General features: G+C 45.7%; 1 protein-coding gene across 1 annotated transcript in view; it reads right to left on the reverse strand.

The window, feature by feature from the left end:
- CCND2 (cyclin D2) overlaps positions 1–27,468 on the reverse strand; it is a 565,323-nt gene extending 537,855 nt beyond the window's left edge. Inside the window, exon 1 of the mRNA XM_083181626.1 lies at positions 27,330–27,468. The gene's annotated coding sequence lies outside the window, so the exon portion shown is untranslated. The remainder of the gene's footprint in view (positions 1–27,329) is intronic.
- Positions 27,469–27,978: the final 510 nt, after the last annotated feature.

Consider the following 27,978-nt stretch of genomic DNA (forward strand, 5'->3'; position numbering starts at 1 on the left):
GTTAAACGGGTTGAATGTTATTAACCCCTTCCCGACAATTGACGTACATTTACGTCATGGTCGGGAAGTACTTCCCGACACATGGCGTAAATGTACGTCATGGCATTTAACTGTCACCGCGTCTATAGACGCGGTGACAGTTTCAACATGTCTGCTGTCCCTGACAGCAGACATGTCCGTGCATGCCCAGGGGGGGCTGCGATGCCGCCCCCCCGTCGGCGATCGCTGTGATTGGCTGTTCAGTGTGAACAGCCAATTACAGCGTTTTCTGTGTCACCGGCGAATAACGTTCGCCGGTGACACGCGATCGGAGGTGATTGGTGCTGTAAAGTACAGCACCAATCACCGCGGGGTGTAAGGGTGACACTGGTGTCACCCCACCTCACCCCGCCCGCCCCCAAAGGCCGTGATTGGTCCGTCGGACCGACGGACCAATCACAGCCATGGAGGGGGGTTTAAACTAACGGTAACTGCACTGCAGACGCCATTCCGGTCTGGAATTGCGTGCAGTGCGGTCACCGTGCCAATCTGCCGCGATATACTGACCAGAACCTTGCAAAATACTTACCTGATCCTTGCAAATATCTTGGCTGCTTCATCTGTGCTTGTAGTGTGCTGGATGCTTCCTGGATCCTGTTACTTGTGACTTCCTGTGAACTTGTGCTGCTGCAGTGTAATAGCGTTAGTTAGATAGAGAGAGATAGAGAGAGATAGTGTCAGATAGTGTCAGAGAGTGCTGTATTTTGTGCTGCTGCAGTGTGATATAGTTAGAGAGAGAGATAGAGAGAGATAGAGAGAGATAGAGAGAGAGAGATAGAGAGGCCTAGTGACAGAGAGTGCTATATTTTGTGCTGCTGCAGTGTGATAGTTATAGATAGATAGAGAGAGATAGAGAGAGATAGAGAGAGATAGATAGAGATAGTGACAGATTGTGCTATATATTTTTTATTTATTTTTTATATAACTGACTGCTGCCCCCCCTTTTGTGCTGATCAGTATAAATTAACTGATCAGCAACTTTTTGGGGGCGCAGGGTATTTTTATATATATATATACCTGTCACTGCTGCTGCTGCAGTGTCATATAGTGTTAGATAGTGAGAGATAGAGAGATAGAGAGAGATAGCGACAGAGAGTGATAGAGAGTGCTAAATTTTGTGTCTGCTGCCCCCGCCTTTTGTGCTGATCACTATATCTGAGGTGATCAGCAACTTTTTAGGGGTGCAGAGGTTTTTTTTTTTTTTATATATATACCTGCCAGTTGCACTGTCAGTTGCACCTGCTGCCCCTCACTGGTAATCAGTGTCTCATCACTGATCACCTTTTTTTTTTTTTGTGTGTGCTGTGGGGTCTTTTTTTAATTTTTTTTTTTACACACACTGTGATTTTGTGGGTGTCCTGTGGCCGCTGTGCGCGGATCAGTGACGTACATCACTGATCATCTTTTTCGGCACAGGGTTGATCTATTTTTTTTTTTTTTTTGGATCAAATTCCTGTTGCCTTTCAGCGCTGTTCAGTGACGGACGTTACTGACCAACATCTGTGCTCAATTTTTGGCGCAGGACCTTTTTTTTTTTTTTTTTACCCCTTCAATTTTTTTTTTTTAACCCCTTCAATTATTTTTTTTAACCCCTTCAATTTTTTTTTTTTTTAACCCCTCCATTTTTTTTTTTTGTATAAAGTATTTTTTTTTCTGCACACTACATACACACTACACACTACATACCCCCCGGGTTGAAATAAAGTTTGTACCCCCCCCTACACTATACACGTGTTGAAACATTTCACTACCAGTAACACAAAAATAAAAATGGCATCCCAAATGTCATCCCAAATGTCATCCCAGTCATCCAGAAGAATGTATTCAGCGGAGGAGGCATATGCCCTGCTTGCTTCTGACTCTGACACAGCCAGTGATGCAAGCGGGGAATTTGAAGGATTCGCCTTAAGCTCCTCTTCCTCCTCTGGTGATGAGGGACCCCCTCAAAGACGCCCCCGTAGAGCAGCTGAGACCCCCCCCCCAATAATTGATCTCGTATGGACCCCACCACCAGACAATTTTGAGCCCCAGGTTCCTGAGTTTTTGGCCATGCCAGGAATCCAATTTGATTCCACAGGTCTCAGAGAAATTGACTTTCAAATTATTTTTCTCTGATGATTTTATAAATTTAATAGTGGACCAAACTAATTTATATGCCCAGCAGTTTATTTCTCAAAACCCCACGTCATCATTTGCTAGGTGGACCCCTGTAGATGCAGTAGAGATGATGACGTTTTGGGGTCTGGTGTTTCATATGGGCATAGTAAAAAAGCCAGAAATTAGGCAATATTGGAGTACAGATGTTCTGTACAGCACCCCATTTTACCGTATGGCCATGCCCCGGGCTCGATTTGAGACGATCCTTAAATTTTTGCATTACAACGATAATGCACAGTGCCCACCCAGAGATGATCCCACCTTTGACCGGCTATTCAAAGTCAGGCCGGTCATTGATCATTTCAGTGCCAAATTTGAAGACATGTACATCCCAGATAAATTCATTTGCATAGACGAGTCCCTTATACATTTTAAAGGAAGGGTTAAATTCCGCCAGTACCTTCCCAGTAAGAGGGCAAGGTATGGCATAAAAATGTATAAGTTGTGTGAAAGCACCTCAGGGTACACCCACAGGTTTAGGGTATATGAAGGGAAGGATTCAAGAATTGAACCGCCAGAATGCCCCCCCTCCCTCGTAGGTGTTAGTGGAAAAATTGTCTGGGATTTAGTGCACCCCTTCCTGGATAAAGGTTATCACCTCTATGTGGATAACTTTTACACCAGCATCCCCCTGTTTAAGGCCCTTGGTTCAAGAGGTACAGCAGCTTGCGGTACTGTGCGCAAGAACCAAAGAGGCCTCCCAAAAACGCACATTGCCCAAGTAATGAGAAGGGGTGAAAGCAGGGGAATATGCACCGAAAATATGTTGTTGGTCAAATATAAGGACAAGAGGGATGTCCTTATACTGACAACAATTCACGGAGACAGTACCACCTCCGTCCCTGTACGAGGTACCAGTACCCACACCTCAAAACCTAATTGTATCCTGGATTACAATAGGTACATGGGCGGAGTGGATCTTTCAGATCAGGTACTGAAGCCGTACAGTGCCCTGCGGAAAACAAAAATCTGGTACAAGAAGCTGGCCGTGTATATCATCCAGATGGCACTGTATAACGCTTACGTGCTATTCCGTTCTACCGGCCAGAGGGGGACATTTATGCACTTTCAAGAGGAAGTCATAAAGGGCCTAATATTTGGGAACCAGCAGGCTGAGGGCCCCAGTACTTCTAGTACTGGCCCCCGTATTGTACCAGGGCAGCATTTTCCTGATGAAATCCCCTCCACTGGAAAAAAGGGCAGGACACAAAAAAGGTGCAAAGTTTGCTATAAAAAGGGAATAAGAAAGCAAACTATTTTCCAGTGTGACACTTGCCCCGACAAACCCGGCCTATGTATAAAGGAGTGTTTTAAAATATACCACACATCTATGGATTATTAGGTTCATAATTTCACCGTGCTTCGGGGGTCTTGCTAATGCCACATACCACCCACCATTCATTCCACCATAATCTGAGCCGCAAAATCCAAAAATCACTCCTTCCCTTCTGAGTCCTGCCATGCACCCAACTGGTATTTTTTGGTCACATGTGAGGCATTGCCGTACTCGGGAGAAATTGGGGCACAGATTTTGGGGTGCTTTTTCTCCTTCATACCTTCTGAAAAAGAAAAATGTTGAGCCAGAACTGCATTTTTGTGTAAAAAAATGTAATTTTTCATTTTCACTGCCCACTTGTATCAAAATTGGTGAAACCCCTGGGGGTTTGAAATGTACACTATACCCCTAGATGAATTCCCTGAGGGGTGTAGTTTGCAAAATGGGGTCACTTGTGGGGGGGGTTCCACTGTATTGGTGCTTTGGGGGTCTTGCTAATGCGACATAGCACCCACCATCATTCCACCAGAATTTGTGCTGCAAAATCCAAATATCACTCCTTCCCTTCTGAGTCCTGCAACTTTTTGGTCACACATGAGGCATTGCCGTACTCGGGAGAAATTGGGGCACAGATTTTGGGGTGCTTTTTCTCCTTCATACCTTCTGAAAATGAAAAATTTTGAGCCAGAACTGCATTTTTGTGTAAAAAAATGTAATTTTTCATTTTCACTGCCCACTTGTATCAAAATTGGTGAAACCCCTGGGGGTTTGAAATGTACACTATACCCCTAGATGAATTCCCTGAGGGGTGTAGTTTGCAAAATGGGGTCACTTGTGGGGGGGTTCCACTGTATTGGTGCTTGGGGGGTCTTGCTAATGCGACATAGCACCCACCAAAATTCCACCAGAATCTGAGCCGCAAAATCCAAAAATCACTCCTTCCCTTCTGAGTCCTGCCATGCACCCAACTGGTATTTTTTGGTCACATGTGAGGCATTGCCGTACTCGGGAGAAATTGGGGCACAGATTTTGGGGTGCTTTTTCTCCTTCATACCTTCTGAAAATGACAAATTTGGAGCCAGAACTGCATTTTTGTGTAAAAAAATGTAATTTTTCATTTTCACTGCCCACTTGTATCAAAATTGGTGAAACCCCTGTGGGTTTGAAATGTACACTATACCCCTAGATGAATTCCCTGAGGGGTGTACTTTGCAAAATGGGGTGACTTGTGGGGGGGTTCCACTGTATTGGTGCAACATAGCACCCACCATTCATTCCACCAGAATCTGAGCCGCAAAATCCAAAAATCACTCCTTCCCTTCTGAGTCCTGCCATGCACCCAACTGGTATTTTTTGGTCACATGTGAGGCATTGCCGTACTCGGGAGAAATTGGGGCACAGATTTTGGGGTGCTTTGTCTCCTTCATACCTTCTGAAAATGACAAATTTGGAGCCAGAACTGCATTTTTGTGTAAAAAATGTAATTTTTCATTTTCACTGCCCACTTGTATCAAAATTGGTGAAACCCCTGGGGGTTTGAAATGTACACTATACCCCTAGATGAATTCCCTGAGGGGTGTAGTTTGCAAAATGGGGTCACTTGTGGGGGGGTTCCACTGTATTGGTGCTTGGGGGGTCTTGCTAATGCGACATAGCACCCACCAAAATTCCACCAGAATCTGAGCCGCAAAATCCAAAAATCACTCCTTCCGTTCTGAGTCCTGCCATGCACCCAACTGGTATTTTTTGGTCACATGTGAGGCATTGCCGTACTCGGGAGAAATTGGGGCACATATTTTGGGGTGCTTTTTCTCCTTCATACCTTCTGAAAATGAAAAATTTTGAGCCAGAACTGCATTTTTGTGTAAAAAAATGTAATTTTTCATTTTCACTGCCCACTTGTATCAAAATTGGTGAAACCCCTGGGGGTTTGAAATGTACACTATACCCCTAGATGAATTCCCTGAGGGGTGTACTTTGCAAAATGGGGTGACTTGTGGGGGGGTTCCACTGTATTGGTGCAACATAGCACCCACCATTCATTCCACCAGAATCTGTGCTGCAAAATCCAAAAATCACTCCTTCCCTTCTGAGTCCTGCCATGCACCCAACTGGTATTTTTTGGTCACATGTGAGGCATTGCCGTACTCGGGAGAAATTGGGGCACAGATTTTGGGGTGCTTTTTCTCCTTCATACCTTCTGAAAATGAAAAATTTTGAGCCAGAACTGCATTTTTGTGTAAAAAAATGTAATTTTTCATTTTCACTGCCCACTTGTATCAAAATTGGTGAAACCCCTGGGGGTTTGAAATGTACACTATACCCCTAGATGAATTCCCTGAGGGGTGTAGTTTGCAAAATGGGGTCACTTGTGGGGGGGTTCCACTGTATTGGTGCTTTGGGGGTCTTGCTAATGCGACATAGCACCCACCATCATTCCACCAGAATTTGTGCTGCAAAATCCAAATATCACTCCTTCCCTTCTGAGTCCTGCAACTTTTTGGTCACTCATGAGGCATTGCCGTACTCGGGAGAAATTGGGGCACAGATTTTGGGGTGCTTTTTCTCCTTCATACCTTCTGAAAATGAAAAATTTTGAGCCAGAACTGCATTTTTGTGTAAAAAAATGTAATTTTTCATTTTCACTGCCCAGTTGTATCAAAATTGGTAAAACCCCTGGGGGTTTGAAATGTACACTATACCCCTAGATGAATTCCCTGAGGGGTGTAGTTTGCAAAATGGGGTCACTTGTGGGGGGGTTCCACTGTATTGGTGCTTGGGGGGTCTTGCTAATGCGACATAGCACCCACCAAAATTCCACCAGAATCTGAGCTGCAAAATCCAAAAATCACTCCTTCCCTTCTGAGTCCTGCCATGCACCCAACTGGTATTTTTTGGTCACATGTGAGGCATTGCCGTACTCGGGAGAAATTGGGGCACAGATTTTGGGGTGCTTTTTCTCCTTCATACCTTCTGAAAATGAAAAATTTTGAGCCAGAACTGCATTTTTGTGTAAAAAATGTAATTTTTCATTTTCACTGCCCACTTGTATCAAAATTGGTGAAACCCCTGGGGGTTTGAAATGTACACTATACCCCTAGATGAATTCCCTGAGGGGTGTAGTTTGCAAAATGGGGTCACTTGTGGGGGGGTTCCACTGTATTGGTGCTTGGGGGGTCTTGCTAATGCGACATAGCACCCACCAAAATTCCACCAGAATCTGAGCCGCAAAATCAAAAAATCACTCCTTCCGTTCTGAGTCCTGCCATGCACCCAACTGGTATTTTTTGGTCACATGTGAGGCATTGCCGTACTCGGGAGAAATTGGGGCACATATTTTGGGGTGCTTTTTCTCCTTCATACCTTCTGAAAATGAAAAATTTTGAGCCAGAACTGCATTTTTGTGTAAAAAAATGTAATTTTTCATTTTCACTGCCCACTTGTATCAAAATTGGTGAAACCCCTGTGGGTTTGAAATGTACACTATACCCCTAGATGAATCCCCTGAGGGGTGTACTTTGCAAAATGGGGTGACTTGTGGGGGGGTTCCACTGTATTGGTGCAACATAGCACCCACCATTCATTCCACCAGAATCTGAGCCGCAAAATCCAAAAATCACTCCTTCCCTTCTGAGTCCTGCCATGCACCCAACTGGTATTTTTTGGTCACATGTGAGGCATTGCCGTACTCGGGAGAAATTGGGGCACAGATTTTGGGGTGCTTTGTCTCCTTCATACCTTCTGAAAATGACAAATTTGGAGCCAGAACTGCATTTTTGTGTAAAAAAATGTAATTTTTCATTTTCACTGCCCACTTGTATCAAAATTGGTGAAACCCCTGTGGGTTTGAAATGTACACTATACCCCTAGATGAATTCCCTGAGGGGTGTAGTTTGCAAAATGGGGTCACTTGTGGGGGGGTTCCACTGTATTGGTGCTTTGGGGGTCTTGCTAATGCGACATAGCACCCACCAAAATTCCACCAGAATCTGAGCTGCAAAATCCAAAAATCACTCCTTCCCTTCTGAGTCCTGCCATGCACCCAACTGGTATTTTTTGGTCACATGTGAGGCATTGCCGTACTCGGGAGAAATTGGGGCACAGATTTTGGGGTGCTTTTTCTCCTTCATACCTTCTGAAAATGAAAAATTTTGAGCCAGAACTGCATTTTTGTGTAAAAAATGTAATTTTTCATTTTCACTGCCCACTTGTATCAAAATTGGTGAAACCCCTGGGGGTTTGAAATGTACACTATACCCCTAGATGAATTCCCTGAGGGGTGTAGTTTGCAAAATGGGGTCACTTGTGGGGGGGTTCCACTGTATTGGTGCTTGGGGGGTCTTGCTAATGCGACATAGCACCCACCAAAATTCCACCAGAATCTGAGCCGCAAAATCCAAAAATCACTCCTTCCGTTCTGAGTCCTGCCATGCACCCAACTGGTATTTTTTGGTCACATGTGAGGCATTGCCGTACTCGGGAGAAATTGGGGCACATATTTTGGGGTGCTTTTTCTCCTTCATACCTTCTGAAAATGAAAAATTTTGAGCCAGAACTGCATTTTTGTGTAAAAAAATGTAATTTTTCATTTTCACTGCCCACTTGTATCAAAATTGGTGAAACCCCTGGGGGTTTGAAATGTACACTATACCCCTAGATGAATTCCCTGAGGGGTGTAGTTTGCAAAATGGGGTCACTTGTGGGGGGGTTCCTAACTTTTAGCATCTTATGGTGCCTAGAAACCTACATGGTGCCTAAAAAATAATCTCATAAAAAGGAGGCTCCAAAATCAAGTAGGTGCTCCTTCTATTATGAAGCCTGTGGTTTGGTCACCGTGCACACTAGGGCCACATATAGGATATTTATGAAAACAAAAGAATTGGGGGAATCAATTTTCAGTCACATTTCTCTAGTAAAATGTACTGTGTTCCTTAGAAAAATGTATTAAAATTGCAAATCTGCAAAAAAAAAGAAATTTTGAAATTTCACCTACACTTTGTTTTAATTCCTGTGAAACACCTAAAGGGTTAACAAACTTCCAAAATGCTGTTTTGAATACTGTGAGGGGTGCAGTTTTTGAAATGGCATCATTTATGGGGGTGTCTCACATACAAGTCCCTCAAAGTCACATCAGAACTGAACTGGTCCCTAAAAAAATCAGTGTTTGAAATTTTCTTGAAAATTTGAGAATTTGCTATTCATATTGTAAGCCTCCTAGTGTCCCAAAAAATTAAAAGGAAGTTGAAATAATGATGTCAACATAAAGTAGACATATGGTCTTTGTTAGTTATTAACTATTTTGAGTGGTATGATTATTTGTCTCACAAGCAGAAAATTTAACATTTTGCAAATTGCTAAATTTTCCATTTTTTTACGACATTTTGGTATTTTTCACAAAAAAACACAGACTGCATCGACCCAAATTTACCACTAACTTGAAGTACAATGTGTCACGAAAAAACAATCTCAAAATAACTGGGATAAGTAAAAGCAAAAAAAAGTTATCCCCACTTAAGTGAGACATGTCAGATTTGAAAAAAAGGGCTCTGTCAGGAACGCAAAAACTGGCTCTGTCAGGAAGGGGTTAAATGATTTTTAAAACGTTTTTCACCTGCAATGTGAAAGGTCTCAAGGCTCAGACCCGTTTTAAAGTCCCATTTAAGAATACCGGGTCAATACCAGTTTCTGCAATGTGAAAGCAGTATAATAGTGGGATTTTCGGTAAAAAAAAAAAAAAAAAAATTATATATATATATATATATATATATATATATATATCAGAGAGGCCGGCACTCAGGTCTGGGGGTAATGCCAAATGAACTGGCTCCGGTGCCCTCTTTCAAGAGGGGATGTGTCCTCAAGGAGTATATTGCAGAAATAAGCGGCACTCAGAGGCTGTTTAAGCGGTGAAACCAGTAGGAATATTTATTCCTTGTGCAGGGATCAAAACGTTTCGGAGCTCGGGGGCTCCGTGCTTACTTTTGAACTGACGACGGAGCCCCTGAGTGTGTATGGGCCTTTGCACAGGTATTAACAAAAGGCCTGATTCAGAGACGTTGATTCTGGATGTCTCAATGTTGGGAGGTAATCAGATCTCGGTCTGCAAACCCACGCACACACAGAAAGTTACAAGGATTGTGTTACCACTACATTTAGCTGAGGAGAAAATACTTACTTGAGTCACACAAACCACCATATTAGGAAATGCTGGGATTAAAACGGTCTAGACAACAATTTCATTCTTAAGTTTTATTAAGCAATTTAAATGGCGTTGCAGTTGTATTTACACTTAAGGCCCCCATACACTATACGATTTTGGGACGATTTCATCCGATTTCGGCACTTTGGGCCGATAACGGATGAAATCGCCCCAAAATCGCAGGTGTGTGATATATTATCCGATCCGATGCGCGGTCCTGTGCGCATCGGACCGGATCAGGGAGGTCGGACGGTCAGCACATAAGATCATCCGACCTCCCTGTATGCTATGCATATGCCTGCCCACCTGACAGGCATATGCATGCAGACACCGGGGGAGCACGGCGGGCAGACACACTGACTTGGCTGGCATGCTGTGATCACAAATAGCAGCACTGCCGCTGCGGGACGGGACGCACAGTGGCGGCTATTAGATTTTTAAAATACCTGTCAAATGACAGGCCGTTCTGTGATTGGCTGAGAGCTCTCTCAGCCAATCACAGAACGGCCGGTCATTTGACAGGTATTTTGAAAATCGAATAGCCGCCGCTGTGCGTCCCGTCCCGTAGCGGCAGCGCTGCTATTTGTGATCACAGCATGCCCGGCCAGGTCAGCATCACTCGCCGCACCCGGCACCCGCCGGGAACTCATTTGAGAGCCGCCGCCCGCCCCCACTACTGCCGCTGCCCGCCCGCCCCACTGCTCCTCACCGCCCTGCAGCTCCCCATTTGTTTTACATGTAATAAATCGCAAGCGATTTATCACATGTAAAAACTGGCTCATCAAGTGCCAAATTGTATTTGAGCCTCCCGGGGAGAATTGGGTCCGACTTGTCCTAAGGACAAGTCGGCCTAATGTATGGGGGCCTTTACACTAAAACCTTATCTCACCAGTCTGCCTCACTTTGTAAGATAATAAAGTTAAGTTCTACTACAAGGCGAAGGACGCCATCTGAACCACACAATGAAAAGGATTATAGAGAACTCTTCTGAACATAACTGACCACATGGAAAAACCATACTATCCAACGGTCTTTATGCAGGATAAACTTGATTTGAGAGCCATCTCCTGCCATCCAAACCAGAGGCATCATTGTTCCACTGGTGGGAAATTTGGTATGTTCTCTTTACACCTGCCACTATTGTGCATGGCAATGAACAGGTACAGTCCCTGGGTCAAAGGTCAAGGTCCCCATCAGGCTGTGGCCGTTCCTATGTAGGTGTGGCTTTCCCCATTGTAGAGTTGGGAGGTAAGTACAAGCATGTCTCGCTGTCCTTCTGGTTCTTCCCTCTGAACGTGGTGCTGGATGCTGGCCTGACACTTAAACATCAGATATCAGCCACAATCAAATCCTCATTCTTTAATCTGAGCGACATAGCGAGAATCAATGGGGCTGTTAACCAACCAGACCCATTCTAGCCACATAACTCCCATTCCCTACTCCCTTCACTGGCTGCCCATAAAATGGTAAATCATCTTAAAGATCAACTTCCTGAGTTTCAAAGCTCTACATGACCAAGGCCCAAGGAACCTGAAGCAGCTTCTGATTCCATACTGTCTCACTCAATTACTGCAATCTGTAGATAAAGGACTTTTAGCACTACCTAGAGTCTACCGTAATTCATCAGGGGGAGCGACCTTTTAGCCATGAGTCTCCGACTCTATGAACTCACTTTCCCACACCGTTTGAGATGCCCCCACTATTGAATCCTTCAAAACCAGACTCAAGACTTTCCCGTTTATGCAAGCATTTCTGTAATTCCATAATGTATAGTTTATGAAAAGCTTTTCTGTACTTCATTGTTCCTGTACTGTATTACATTAATTGTATCTGTTAAGCGTCTTGAGTCCTATTGGAAAACGAGCGCTATATAAATAAAATAAATAATAATAATAATAATAATAATAATAATAATAATCTTAAAATCATTAATATGGGAATTGGAACTTCCAGCCACATGAGCTGTATGTGGAATAGGCGCATACTACATACAGTGGTGCCTTAACTTTTGTGAGCCCTTCAGAATTTTCTATATTTCTCTTGAAATTTGGCCTTGAACTACCTCAGATTTCCACACAAGTCCTACCAGTAGATAGAGAGAACCAAATAGAAAAAAAAAATGGTACTTGTCGTTTTAGTCCCAAACATAATCTTTGAGCAACTGCCAATCAAGGCATTTCCACTGATGATTTCCCTTGAGCCGAGGACAAATTGAGCATATCCAAAAATGTGCACTGCTTCATTTAAGCACGTATTCAATTAATAGCATACACATAAACAAGGCTGTTTGTCACAAAAAACAAAACAATTAGCTATATTGGCATTCCAGATATTGCACCGTCATATAAAACAAACAAAAAAATAATCTCACTACATATCAAAAATAAATGCATATGTAGCACCATTTGTAAACTAAAATGGAACTAGAACCAGGAATAACCAAAAATCTGCCATTATATCAGTGATGTACATCTAGAATTATATGTAAAGGAAACAAAAAAACATATTGTGACTGCTTCACTAACCTCGCTTTGGAGAAATGGGGTGTTGTATATAGCAGGTTGACAATGTCCAGATCGACCCCAAAGTGATTTTTTTTGTCAATGTCAACACCTGAGCACGTGAACCCCTGATTAGTGTACCACGTCACTCGCTGTGCTTTGCACACGGTACCGGTCCCAATCGGACTCCACGTGGATGGCAAAATATATAAGGAGGTAAAAAAATTAAGATTCCCCCACAAAACAAAAATAACACTCATGCCGACATATTCACGTGTCGACATACAGTTTGTGTCAACATTTTTACCAGGTTGACCATATGTTGTCAACCTATTGACGGTCATCCTATACATTGGGCCTAATTTAGACTTGATTGCAGGGCAAATTTTCTCTCAAATGGACAAAACCATGCCACACTGCAGGTGGGGCAGATCTTACAGGTGCAGAGAGGTAGATTTGGGTGGGTTATACTGTTTCTGTGCAGGGTAAATACGGATTTATTTTTACACTGCAATTTAGAGTTCAGTTTGAACACACCCCACCCAAATCTACCTCTCTGAGCACCTGTTACATCTGCCCCACCTGCAATGCACATGGTTTTGTCTATTTGAGAAAAAGTTTGCCCTGTGATCAAGGGCCTGATTCAGGTCCACTGACTAAGCAGCTTTCTTTTGCTGCTCAGCGAGTGGGTAAATGCCGTCGGGTGTTGGGTGAGCGAACACCCACCCCCACGAATGGCTGAAGTGGCAAATATGTGCAGACCCCTCCCACCATCAGAACAGGTGGAATTCAGCCCTGTCCGATCAAGGCTGAATCAGCCTGAGTCTGAATTAGGCTCATTGTCTGTCAGCCAACCGAATAATGGAGAAATGCTGTTGATGGATAAAATGCCAACTAAACAGCTGCTGTCATTAATCAAACACAGCCCGTAACATGACAGGATCTGACCGATTGCTGCTGTACCTCTCTCCAACACATACAATACTCAAACCTTATTTCTAGATCTTAACATTTTGAATTACTCGTAAAAGGTTGAAATAGAGAAACAGGAAAAATCTGAAAGATAGAAGCACTCCTATTCACAGCTTATGGCTATACTGGGCCTGATTCAGTGTCACACACACTTCTACCGCCACCTTTCTGAATACCCGCGACAGCCAGTTTCCTAAATTCTGCTAATGCATGTATCCATCCATCTAATGCCAAATACACGTCCATCTTTATTTGGATAGTGGATCCACAAACGTGTTTCCACCCGCAGCCGTTAATGTCAGGATTTCTCACCACACCATGCTGGCAGCAAAAGATGCGTCCCATCTCCCCAACCAACCAGCTCGGAAGGCAGCTTACATGCCCATGTTACTCTAGTAGCAAGCGACTGCATGGTAGAGGTCCAGAAATACAAATTTCAAGGAGTCATCCGACAATGGCCCTTATTCTGGTTGCAAATGCAAATTCCTTCACAAATGGACAAAACCATGTGCACTGCAGGGGGGGGGGGGGGGGGCAGATGTAATTCGATTTGGGTGGGAGAAAATTAGATTTGGGTGGGGTTTTACTTCAAAGTGAGATCTATATTGCAGTGTAAAAATAAAGCAGCCAGTATTTACCCTGCACAGAAACAAGCCTCCATATGGACAGGCTGGGGCATGCTGGGGTGCACCACAAAAACTGTTGGCATGCCCATAGAAATGCTGGGAGTGGCCGGATAAACACAGACGTCCCTTTGTCTGATCGGGGCGTGCCCAACCCGATTACGCTTAAAACCTAGCAGCCGCCGCGTGACTCCTGGTTCACGCGGCGGCTGTGAGCTCCAGAGACTGGAGGAGAAATCAATTGATGGTAAGTAACCATCGGATGATTACTCTTCTGTGCGTCCGCTTGTGGACTCATGTGTACCCGTACACATCCTTTCACAGCCCTGACGGCGGGGGAAGTGCGTTCGGCGGTAACCTGCTTGCTGGGCTCCAAACACATGCAGTCCAGCAAGCAGGATCTGCAATGGGCCCTTTGGCCCTTATTCTAGTTGATTCGGTCGGATGCGAATTTTCGGACAGGAACCGAGTGTTCTTAGCTCCGCCTTCCGTACGGATCGTCCGTATGCGGTAAGACGCCGACCGAACGGACCGCGAGTGGATTTTTCATGTGAACACCTCCCCCATCTGTGGGAACCTCCCCCATCCTGCGATGGTCGCCGACCGAGTGGTCAGGCAGCACCGAGTGCTCCAGACCACTCGGGCATTTCTCTGTGCAAACACAGGGATATGGGTGGGGAGCTGGCATCCGGCTATGTCATATGTCCGCCCCCCACATGTGTGTGGATTACCATACGCACGGCCAGCGGTTTCATGGGAACGCCCATGAAATGCGAAGCATACGCATATGGTAATGAGCCCAAACAGCCCTTCACGCCCCTCTCCACCCCATTCGGATTGTAAAGAATTCGAGCACGGCATTCGCACATGCGCAGATACGCCTCTGCACATGCGCAAACACCAACCATCGGTCGTCCGTCCGCATTCGGAGCCATCCGATTTAATCAGAATAAGGCCCTTTGTGACAATGCCCATACGAGTATATAGCAAGGCGCATGCGCAGTCTGTGGTTGCCTTCTACAGTACATGAGCAGCTTGCAAATACCCACAGAATTAGGCCCTCGTGTGTACTCGTAATAATAAAAACAAAAAGAAAAAATACTGACCGCAGTAATCAGCAGACTACGGTTACTACTCTATTATTGTTTTTCCACCTATCAGACAGGCTATAAAATAACACATTTTACCAAGTGTGCGGAAAAGAACATCATGTTCTCTGATGATCACGATAACAATGCGCTTGTGGGAAGTGTAGGAAGTGTGCTCTTAACCACCTCACATATTGCTCACCCCCGGCTGACTGAGGCTTAAATCATAGAGGCATTTACAGCAGATGACTGTGTCCCTGTAGTAACATTAATGTACAGTGTAGCTGAGGCATGGCAAGAACGACTTAAAAAGCAACTAACAACCAGCTGCCAGTTACAGATGGAACAATGGCGTATGAGAAAACGAGCAAGAAAAGAAAACCACCTAACAGCGTTACAGAGACCCGGCGATGCCCCTAAAATAGTTTCGGACTTCCCTTAAAACCCCATTTGCTCGCTGCACCTGCTCAGCGTGGAGCACCTGGCCAGTGACATAGCTAAAATGGGTGCGGTGCAGGGGTTAAAGTGAGGGGGAATAGGGTGGAACGGAGTTCCACCACCTCTAATGGTGAGGTGGAACATTTTAACCTCCACATGGGCCCTGCACAGTAATTCTCACAGAAAAGCATTCTAGTTTGCAGGGGATGCCAAAAACGCTACCACAGGTCCTGTCTCTGCCTAATGGGGGGAGGGGAGGGGGTAATCACAAGGCGCCAGCACTAGGCAGCTTTAGGCATCTGCCTGGGGCGCCGGCCACTGGAGGGCATCAGGATGGATGGAGGTGAATTGGTCACCCCCCCCTTTGCTGTGGAGACACTCGGCCGCCACATCGCCGATCGCCCCCCCTCCACTGGAGTGACGCGGCGGGAGCAGAATGGAGGTGAGCAACCCCCCCCCCCCCCTCCCTGTGGAGTGACTCGCCCGCCGTTGACTCACTGTTACAGGACTTTCATAGAGCTGCACTCACCCTATGGAATGCCCTTCCACGCACAATAAGTCTCTCCACTAGCCTCCAAACTTTCAAGCGTTCCCTGAAAACTCTCTTCAGGCAAGCGTATCATATTTAAGTTCCACACGCATAAACCTCTGAGGCACTTATATAGTTTTATATAGCTTCCCTTCTGGACTTGCAACTTGGTGGGACTGCTATGCCATTACTGGTGCCTGTCCTTGTGTTTCCCTCCTATGTCCCTATAGATTGTAAGCTTGCAGCAGGGCCCTCCTACCTCTATGTCTGTCTGTTTTACCTAGTTTGTACTTTCAGTGTTGTCAACATTTGTAAAACGCAATGGAATCTGCTGCGCTATATAAGAGACTATTTATTTATTTATTTCCAATCTAAAATTATACAGAGCAGCAGATTGGTTGCTATTGGCCACTTCTCCATTATCAGTGCTTCATACCACTCATACCCCTTTCAGACTTCAAAATGCAGGGACCCTGCATTTCCGTCTGTTCAGACCTCCTCAGCAAACTGGCAAAATTGGCGTGCAGGGGGGGGGGGGGGGGGGGGGTTGCGCAGGGTGGTGTCTGGTGGACTCCCAAGGCTGCAAATTCTTAGCCTTGAGAATCAACCAGAATAACCACCATAGTCCCACGTGGTCATATCTGCCATTTTACACACATAATCCAAGGGCTTCCCAGGTGCAGATACCCATCTCTGCAGGCTGTTCAGTCAGTGGGATTCAGCCAGATCCAATTGCGGTTGGGTGGGTGTAACTGGCCCACAAAGGGGATTCCACACATAAAAATATAGGAGTACCGTGGACAGGTCTTCTAGGCGGAACGGTGGAGTATCTGCAGGAACCTGGCTGATTAAGACCGATCTATTGCATGAAGGATAGAACAAACACTAATGCATACTAATAATGATGAGGGACGACCTCACACATGGACGTATAAGTATTGTAAGCGGCGTACTCTGAATACAGGAGGCCCTTGGGAGTTCTCCTTTGTAATAAACTACACTTCTAGACCATGTTTAATCCTTGCCTTTGTCAGAGGCTACTCAATTTAGAGGGGAATTTGGTCCTCACAAGAAAAGGAACCTTCATTTTATCGGGTGTCACACTTCCCTTGGCCGCTAATCCTTTCCAGATGTGTAATAGGGATTCAAATCTCCGGCAAACACTGAGTCATTGTGCATCTGGAGTTTATATTTCACCCATTAAACGTACACAAAAGCTACACATCCAATCCTCTCTACTGAAAGGACATTCTGTAACGTCCAGAACATAGAACCATGAACATAGAAATATGCATAAATAACATAAAACAGCAGACTGTTCTCAACCCTTAAAGGCACCAGAAGGGTGGAGGGCAAATCTTCCATGACCAACACCCCTACTGGTGACGGGGAAACAGTGATGAAAATGGATGCACGTTGCCATGGTAACTGGACAGTGTAAGTGAGATAGGGATAAATAAGGCTTCTACATAAGAAAGAGGATTTAAAATTCACATTTGTAGGATGATTTTTTTTTTTTTTTTTTTTTTTAAGGGCAAACCAAAGGTAATCCTCTCTGCAAATCGGGCTTGTTGCCCTATACATGAATAGGATACTGAGGGTGTTTCCAGATCTATTCCCTCTCCACGGAGAAACCATTTTATAAATATTGCAGATGGCAATTCCAGATAATAAATGCCTTGCTCTTTGATAAAGACATATATTATATATACACACACACACACACACACACACACACACACACACACACACACACACACACACACACGTCCTGAGGCCAGGCTGCACTCTCCAATCCAGTCAATTACCAGAGTGCCAGGCTCCAAAATGGTGTAATACATGCAGTATTAGTAAGCCAGCAGCATCCGGATTTAGTGAAAAATATCAAAAATACTTTTAATGGCATATAATCAGTGCAAAAGCAGACATAAAAACATCGACAGGAGCAGGGGTATACTTAGCATATCAGCATGATAGAGAGCATGATAGAAAACGCCACCCTGTAAATCTTGTGGGCAATCATACCAAGGGCCTTATTTTTGTTCACTCTTTCTGACAAATTTCTTCTTAGATGGACAAAACCATGTGCACTGCGGGTGGGGCAGATGTAACTTGTGCAGAGAGAATTAGATTTGGGTGGGGTTTTACTTCAAAGTGAGATCTATATTGCAGTGTAAAAATAAAGCAGCCAGTATTTACCCTACACAGAAACAAAATAACTCACCCAAATCTAATTCTCTCTGCACATTTTACATCTGTCCCCCTGCAGTGCACATGGTTTTGTCCATCTAAGAAGGATTTTGTCAGAAAGAGTGAACTAAAATAAGGATCCAAGTATGGTATGATTACTCACAGGACTTACAGATAAATCGAACAAATAATATCAATATATTTCAGTTGTTGGTTGAGTCTTGGAGTCTAACAACCATTGCAAAATCTCCTGTGCGGCCCAGAACCTAGCAGCCACTGCACGTATGCACAACTGTACACATATCAGGGATTGATTTTGTTCCCATCAGAGAGTTTGGTCAGATAAATCTGTAGGTGTGTACCCAGCTATAGAAACATAGACTTATGGTAGATAAGAACCATTTGGCCCATCTATACCCCTTTCACACTGCAGCTCTTAACCGGTATATTGCCGATTTTTTTAGCCTTTTAAAACGGTTAGAGCTGCAGTGTGAAAGCGCCAGTCTGCTTTTACCGGTTACAAATATCCGGTATTTGCAAACAGGTAAAAAGCAGAGTCCTACACAGTTCAGAGCCGTTTTTTTATGCAGTGAGAATGGCTCTGAACCGGTATATAGGACTCAGGCAGTAGCTGTGAGAGTGCAGTAAATATGTAATGAGCCGCTCATTCATATGCACTGTGCTCATTACATATTTGCATATGTAATGAGCAGTTCATTACATATGCACTATGCTGTCTTATAGCTACTGTCTGTCCTGCTTTCACAATGCAAACCTGCTTGAGACCCGGTATTTATGTGCCGGCAGCGGCGTAACTATAGCACAGCAGCCCCCGCCACCGCGGGGGGGCGCTGTGCATGTGGGGGCGCCGGGGGCTGCGGTGCTATAGTTAAACCCCCCCCCCTCAATCCCCTGCAGACTTACCTATCGCGCTGGTCCCGGCGGCTCCGTTCTTCTGCTGAGGACCACCACAAAATGGCCGCCCCCATATAGCACACAGTTCTCTGAAACTGTGTGCTGTATGAGGGCGGCCATTTAGTGGTGGTCCTCAGCAGAAGAACGGAGCCGCCGGGACCAGCGCGATAGGTAAGGCTGTGGGGGATTGAGGGGGGTTTGCATGGGCGGCGGGGTAGGGGTGCTTGGTGGGGCGGCGCCCAAAACGTAGCTACGCCACTGTGTGCCGGTAATATACAGTTTTAAATACCGTTTCAAAATACCGGGTCTCAAACGTTTAGGCAATGTGAAAGCAGCACTAGTCTGCCCTTTTTTAACCACATTGTTACCTCAAACTCTTTCATTCCTTATTTCTTTGTAAGGATGTCCTTAGGTCTGTCCCATACATGTTTAAATTGCTTTACCGTCTTAAGCCCTGTACGCACGGGACAACTTCAGCTCCATGCAGAGCGATGTAGTTTAGCACACGTCGCTGACACAGATGCTACGCACCAGCGATGTGTGCAGAGCGATCCGTGCTACTCAGTTTCTTGACCCACATGTAGAGTGATCTGACTACATGTTGGTCAAGATCTGAGCAGACGATGGAGAATTGCGGAACCGCGCATCACCGTCACTACGGGGCATACACACGGAGCGAACCATGCTCGATTTCTAAACGATCTAGACAGAACCCTTAGAAAATAGGCTGAAATCGTCCCGTGTGTATGCCCCCTTAGTCTCTACATCTCGGATGGGAGGCTATTGCACTTGTCCACTACCCAGTGTTAGTGCATGTTTTCGTGTTCTAATACAGATGGAGCGCCTCCCAGCCAGCCTGCAGTACCGCAAAATGTCCTGAGCTGGTGCAGGCTGGCGGACAGGCGCTCCATGTGATGGGGACTCATCTCCATCAGCACGGCAGCGGGGAGCAGATTCCCTGCCCATCTTCACTTCAGGGAGACGGGCAGGGTGAGTGGGGGGGAGCAGCGGGGAGCTGGTGGCGGGCTCTGACAGAACCGGGCGCGTGGGCATCTCGTGCGCCCCTGTCTGTTGGCTGGCGGCGGGTAGCTCCTATGTGAGCTGGTCCATCTGTACTTCTCTTCATTTGAAGAATGATTTCCTCCTGGACCTTGCTAAAACCCTTGGTATATGTGACACTTTTTATCATGTCCCCCCTTTCCCTTTTCTGCTCCAAACTGTACATATTGAGATTATTTAGTCTTTCCTTGTATGTCTTGTGATGTAGGCCATGCACCATTTTAGTTGCCCTTCTTTGTACAGTCTCTAATGCACGGGTGTCAAACACAAGGCCCGCGGGCCAAATCCGGCCCGCCAGACCTCGTCATGTGGCCCGCGCAAGGATATAGCACGCTGGGGCAGTGTGTCTAAAACAAGAGTGCTGCGGGCCGCGTCCACGTCCACCTTACCTGTTCCTCCACTGTCAGCGGCCATGTTCCTGTAGGCACATATGTATGCGGCTACAGAAACATGGCCGCTGGCCTCCACGGCTACGTGGAGGAGGGCCCAGCCGCCTGTTCCCTCTGATGCCCGGCAGTGACAGACACTGGGTGGGGACGTCATGACGATGACGCCGCCCACCCATGCGTCTGTAGAGAAGTAGGAGCAGGCAGGGAAGCTGGACCGGGAGTCGGGGACAGTGTGGCCGCAGCAAGCAGTGAAGAAAAGCTGGAAGCCACAGCAGCTGCAGGACAGACAGAGAAACAGTAAGTGAGGATGAGGATCACACTCACAATAAAAAATATATATATATCTGCTGTTTCCTGCGGTGTCCCCGTGTATAATAATAATAATGCCATGACACCAAAGGCTGCTCCTCCTGTATAATCATTTATGTGTCATGGCATTACTTTTATTATATTATACAGGGGGAGCAGTCTGTGGTGTCATGGCATTATTATTATACAGGGGGAGCAGCCTGTGGTGTCATGGCCTTCATTTTATATTATACAGGGGGAGCAGCCTGTGGTGTCATGGCATTATAATTATACAGGGGGACCTACAGATACAACCGGCCCTTTGAGGGTGACCAAACTGCTGATGCGGCCCCCGATGAATTTGAGTTTGACCATACCTCCCAACAGTCCCGATTTTATCGGGACAGTCCCGATTGTCAGGGCCTGTCCCGCTGTCCCACCCGCGGGCGGCAGTGTCCCGCGGTGTGGGGGGGCTGTTGGGAGTCCCCCCTGTCAGCTGCTAAGCAGCGGGGAATAAACGCTGTGCGCATGCGCACAGCGTCTATTCCCGCAGCCAGGGGGCTGGGGGCATGGCTAGAGGCTCACAGAGCGGCAAAATGGGGGCGTGGCCTCGCAGGGGAGCCGGGAGTATAGGCCACGCCCCAAATTAGGCCACACACAGACACCCCCCCCCCGAAAATTTCAACACGCCTCCGGCGCGCAGCAGCAGAGTGGGAGGTATGGTTTGACACCCCTGCTCTAATGTATTTATATCCTTCTGGAGATATGGCCTCCAGAACTGAACACAATACTCTAGGTGAGGTCGTACCAATGACCTATACAGTGGCATTATTACTTCTTTCTTTCTACTGCTGATTCCTCTCCCTATGCAACCAAGCATCTGACTTTAGCAATATCAATAGTGACACCTAGATCCCTCTCTTCCTCAGTAGGATTCCATTATAGTGCCATTTATACTATATTTAGCCTTTGGATTTTGCATTTTTACCATTAAACTGTAATATTATTATTAATACCTAGATCAACAATCATTTGTTTTAACCCTCCTGGTGTGTCTACCCTGTTTGTATCATCCGCAAAAGGCATAGTTTGATATTACAAAGCACTGGTCCAAGTACAGATCCCCGGGGTACCCCACTGGTAACCTTTCCATTCCTGTGAATGCATTTACTTTACTCCAACACTCTGTTTTCCATCAAGCACCTCCACACCTATTCATCCCTGCCCTGCTAGGCAAAGAACGGTTCAATGGCAAACACCTTTCAATCTTCTGGCACAATTACAATGAAGAGGTTCATTAATGCTATCAGAAGGAGGTCTTCCAATACTACAGGGGTAAGGATGAGGTGGTCCTGTACCACTGTGAATGCAGAAGCCCTATTGGCAGCTGCACATCTTCCATAATGTATAGCCCTTGCTGGTTCTGTCACATCTATACATTGTTAATGCACTTTCCAGTTGCTAATACCTTGTTTCCTATGGGCTTATGTTCACTAGAAAATTGTGGCACACACAATTCCTATAGTAGGGCATGCTGGGATGTGTAGTTCAACAACAGCTGGAGGGTCAAAGGTTGCCCATCCCTGACCTATATTAACCACAGCCAGGCTAGATATCCACGCCACAGTTTTGTTTGTTAATGTCATTTGATGCTTTTTGCCTACCAGCATGTGGGGACACGGTCGGTTGTTCGACCTACAGATGTTCGACACCACTATGTCAACATACCGCAAGGTGGACATGGGACAAGTTTGACAGGTCATAAGGTCAAGCATTAGTGTGAAAGTTTTTTTGAGCCGACAGGCGGTATTTCATGCCCTACCATCCACTAGGGCGTGGCGGGAGAATAAAAATAGTGTGCCGAGCGCAGCGAGCCATGCGATGCACTTAATCCTGTGTCCATGTCGACTGTCAACATTCGGGTCAAAAACCAGTGAAAAACCCCATGTCGACCTAGACCATGTCAACCTAATGCTTGTGTCGACCTTATGACTTGTCGATCTTGTCCCATGTCAACCTAGACCCAAGTCGACCTAGTGGCGTCGACCATATGATCCAACTCCAGCATGTGCAGGTTTGCTAATGCATGTAAACTGCACAGAACCACTTCTTGGGCCCAATTCAGACCTGCTCACTAGGCTGCTTATATTCGCTGCCTAGTGAGCAGGTACCCCCCCCCGAAACTCTGCGCTATCATGCAAGATATGCTTACACATCCACCTGCACGGAGGAAAAATCATTCGATGGTCACTCACCATCGAATGATTTTTCCACCCTTCGGTATGTAAAGTTAAGTCTATACTTACTGTTCATATGACCGATTTATGCTGAATTGAGGGTGGGCGCTGATGTCATGTGATGTCAGCCGCCCACCCCGAGCAGGCACGGACGCGCCTCCGTTTGCAGGGGTACGCCCAGCGTTTCTATGGGGGCACGCCCATAAAACACTCTGCTGTCCCTGCCGCTGCCCCCGCCCCCCTCCCCCCTGTAGTGAACACCCCAGGGACCTCCACTACCAGGGAACGAATTCGGTCCCATGTGATCAGGTCTGAATGACCCCGTTTGTTTTGCATGCTGAGGTATTTGCACTATTTCCCACAGGACATATGCTCTGCATACGGCACTCAGAACCGCCTGTCTCCATGCAGCATGTGCTGATAACTGCAGAGTACTTCCTGTCCTGGATGTGTGTCTGCTCTTATCACGTGAGCTGATTTTAGTCATTCATTCAATTCTGTGCCGTTGGCACACACAGCGCCTGCTCTTACAAGATAACATGTGCCAAAAGAACCTCCAAAACCCCAAGAAGTCTATGTAGGTCATACTGAGGGTATGAGATCTTGGAGCGGGTATGCAGTCATTAAATCTACAGTGTCTAGGTCGGCAGTCATAAGGTTGACCACTATTGGTCGACAGGGTCAAAATGTCGACATGTTTTATTTATTTAATTTACATTTTTTTTATGTTGACATAGACACACAAAAAAAAAACACAAGAAAAAAAACTCATGTCGACTTTTTCCAGGTAGACCGCATGACTGCGGACCTAGATGTTATTGATAGATCTAATGATACCATTACCCTTGGAAAGACGGGTGTGCTATGTGAAGAGATACAAAAAGACAGCAAAGGGTCCTCCTGACAATAGGATTGAGCAGTCTGTTGGTGGACACTAAACAATGTATACCTATTTTTTTTTTTGGTCTGACAACAGCATTGTTCACTATGGGCTGCAAGGAGTTGAGAAGCAGAAGGGTTATTTCAGAACATAGGACCTCCAACTTTCCACTTCCACACAGTAAGTAGATCAGAATGTAACAGTCTGTGAATGAGCACAGCTTCAGCCAGCCTGCTGTCAAATTATCCATTCCATATACAGCTTGAGTGTTCCTTATCCATCGTTGTAAATTTTTTTTTGTGGCAAAAAAAAAAACACTACTGGGACATCTGTAACTGGCACTACTGAGGATATGATATGTAACTGGCACTACTGAGGATAGGATATGTAACTGGCACTAAATGTGTGCAAGAAAATGATTGCTTGGCATTTACATCCAGGCCCTTATTCAGATCTGATCGCTGTACAAATATTTGTTCTCAAAATGGGCAAAAAAATGTGCACTGCAGGTGGGGCAGATGTAACATGTGTGGAGAGTTTAGATTTGGGTGGGGTGTGTTGAAACTGAAATCTGTTAAAATTATGCCTCCAGTATTTAGCCTGCACAGAAACAAAATAACTAACACAAATCTAACTCTCTCTGCACATTACATCTGCCCCACCTGCAGTGCACATGGTTTTGCACATTCTCAGAACAAATCAGATCTGAATAAGGGCAGCAGTGCCTGAGATAGGACACAAACTTTGTTTAATGTTTTGAAACCTTGTTTCATGCACAAATAAATATATTTGTGTGTGTTTGATGTGTTTATACAACATAAATGCAAGATACCGCAGTGAAATATAAAAATATTCCGAAATACGGAATCATCTATTATCCAAAATTCTTCTGGTCCCCAGCAATTTGGATAAGGGTTACTCAACCTGTATATCATTCATGCCTTGGTCACACTGTTATTACAGTACACGGCTGACATCAATACAGTGTGGGTGCCCAGCTATAGAAGGACTACAAGTCTCAGCATACCCTGGGCTTACATTTCTACAAGTGACAAGAATAGCGGTTACATACGGTCACGGAGTTAAGGTGGCCATACACAGGTCCGACTTGTCTGAAGCACATGTCATGCCTGTTTTCCTCTGAACTCCCGCAGCAGCTCCCTGGGGGGCTCCTTCCGACCTGGCACTTTTTTTTTTACATGTGATAAATCACACGCAATTTTATCGGGTGTAAAAAAAAGAGCTGCTGTGGGAGTTCAAGGGAAATCAGATGCGATGGTCCAATTCTGACTGATCTTATGTGCAGCACATAAGATGTCTAGGATCCGATCGGATGTGCACAGGAACACGCATTGAATCCCATCTGTCCAATCTAATACCTCTGATTTGGGATGATTTCACCTGATATATCAGCCCGATCCGTCAGAACCAGGTGAAATCGTACCTGTGTATGGGCACCTTACGGGAGGGCTGTAATTGAAGTGCGGAAGAAAACAGCTGTGAGAACAGAGCCCTGCTCCAAGGAGCTTACAATCTACTGAAATGTTTACAGTGCACCAAATATTAAAATGCAAGCTCTTTAGAATAGTGCACAACTGACCATTTTTGCTGTTGCAATGTATTCCCCACTGCAGCAACCAACACGGTATTATTGCAATCCAGGCATTCCTAACCTCAGGTGTCAAAACACATTTACGCCCAATACACACTAGACCAGTGGCGTCAAACTCATGTCCCTCCAGCTGTTATGGAACTACACATCCCAGCATGCCCTGCCACAGTTTTAGCAATCCATTATATAAAATCTGTGGCAGGGCATGCTGGAATGTGTTGTCCCACAACAGTTGTTGGCCTGCGAGTTTGACACCACTGCACTAGGCAAAATACTCAATGAACCATAGCGTCAACAATATCAGCGGAACTCCAAGAGGAACGATATAGTGCATACACATTGAACGATTTTGTTAAAGGTTTCATTCAGAGACGTCACACGGCTCTGGCTTTAATGCAATCATTGACGATATTTACATTTAAAGCTGTGCACACACGGGGGCGATAATCGCTGGGAATATGGTCGCAGGCGACCATATTGCCAGTGATGGAAGTGTGCCCCGGCGATAAATCGCCGGGTGCGCGCTCCCATTTTCAGCCCCATTGTTATCGCTGCTCGCAGGAGCTTGCTCCTGCGACCAGCTAATTACCTCTGCGGCACCGCCCGGCAGACGTTCCCTTTCATCAGCGACCATCTCTGGTCGCTGATGAAAAGGAGACACTGGGCAATATATTGCTCAGCCATGTATTGCTAGCAATACATGGCTGAGCAATATATCTCCCCCGTGTGTACGGGGCTTAAGTCCTTGTTGACTACAGTATAAGAAAGTAGATATCGTTAACGGCTTTTGGAATCACATCATTAACTATATTTAACGTACACACTCTATATGAACTATATTTTGTTAAATATTTATCATTCATATTGTTAATGATATATCACTTGGCCCTTATTCAGATCTGATCCCAGTACAAATTTGTTCTCAAAATGGGCAAAACAATGTGCACTGCAGGTGGGGCAGATGAAACATGAGCAGAGAGAGTTACATTTGGGGTACGGTGTGTTGAAACTGAAATCTAAACTGCAGTGTGAAAATAAAGCAGCCAGTATTTACCCTGCACAGAAACAAAATAACTCACACAAATTTAACTCTCTCTGCACAGGTTACATGATCTGCCCCACCTGCAGTGCACATGGTTTTGCCCATTTTGAGAACAAATTTGTAGTGCGATCAGATCTGAATAAGGGCCTGTGTGTATGGGAATTAACAGTCTAGGTTTTAGCAGTATCCAAACTTGAGTGCACATGGTTAAATCAAATTAACTGAGGTACTAATGAAGGCACCGGTCCTCAAGTCTGGAGATCACTGAAGACCCATACACACTGGGCGGTTTGAGCTGAAAGCAGCTCAGTTTTGCTTCAGCTCAAAAGCCGCCCAGTGTTTACGGGCCGGCGATGAATGGTGAGTGCTAATGGTTGGTCCCGAATCATTACCAGAAGGAGAGCGACAGGGTGGAAGGTTTTCTATAGCGGCCTGCTATGGAAAGCCGTCATACCCCCAGGAAAATTGCTTAGGCGGATGAAAATCGCTCAGTGTGTATGCACCGAGCGATTCTCAGCCCAGCGATTTTCCCCATCATCGCTGGACACTCGGATCACTAGCACCCATCAACAAAAGAATCATTCCAGGGGACACCCATTGCTTACATGCATGCAAAAAAACAATAGCATTTCCCCCATGTTAAGTCAGTGGCACCATTCTCAACCCATAGACAGTATTATATCACCAACACTGATATCTAACTTCAGTCTGCTATAACTGAGAATAGCTTTCTACTTATGTCACACAGAGGGACAATCATGTTGATTCCTACTTGCTATTTACCAGTGAGCTGCTCAGTTAGCAGAATAATGCTATGAGTGTGAATGTGTGTGTGAGCCCCCTCCATGTCCCCCCTGCCCCCTTCCTGCAGAAATAGTTCACATAAGGTACTCACCACACTGTGCCTCCCTCCTGGGATGCAGCCACTGACTTTGTGACCTGTAGTAGTAGAACCCCAGCCGCAGCAGCTGTGTACAGGGAGCAGCGTGCAGTTAAACCTCCAGCAGCCGGACTTGTTTACAAACTAGTATGCGTTCCCAGATTGGCAGATCAGGGCAAGCCCCGCCCTCTCTTGCATTAAATTCCTCACAGCCACGCCCCATTCAGGGCAGATCATTGTGTGTGTGCTGTTGTTGTAGTAGTGCGAGTGTGTATGTGTACTACTTGTTCTCCAGTCTCTGGCCCTGCCTGCCTACTACACTTCGGCAAAGCAGGAAATTACCAGGGGCCATCCCTCAGGGCAGAGGGCCCCTCCTTCTGCATGTCACTGGTTCATAGTTGCTCAACTGAGGAGGACAGTGCTGCCGCAGACACTACAAAATACACAGCATTAAAAGTGCGCTGATTAACCTCTCTCTGCAGGAGCTAAAAGCTGCACCCACACTTAGTGCCTCCTTGCTTTTGGAGGGTTGCTCTTGAACACTGCAACCTGAGGTATCCATTCAATGGTCTGTTTTCAATGTGGCCGGCGAAGGGGTTAAACGGCTGGGATTGCTGAAAACAAGCGATCCTTGCCGTTTAACCCCCGCACCGGCCGCTCACCC

Source organism: Crinia signifera, chromosome 4 (assembly GCF_055691185.1).
Source record: "Crinia signifera chromosome 4, ASM5569118v1, whole genome shotgun sequence".
NCBI lineage: Eukaryota > Metazoa > Chordata > Amphibia > Anura > Myobatrachidae > Crinia > Crinia signifera.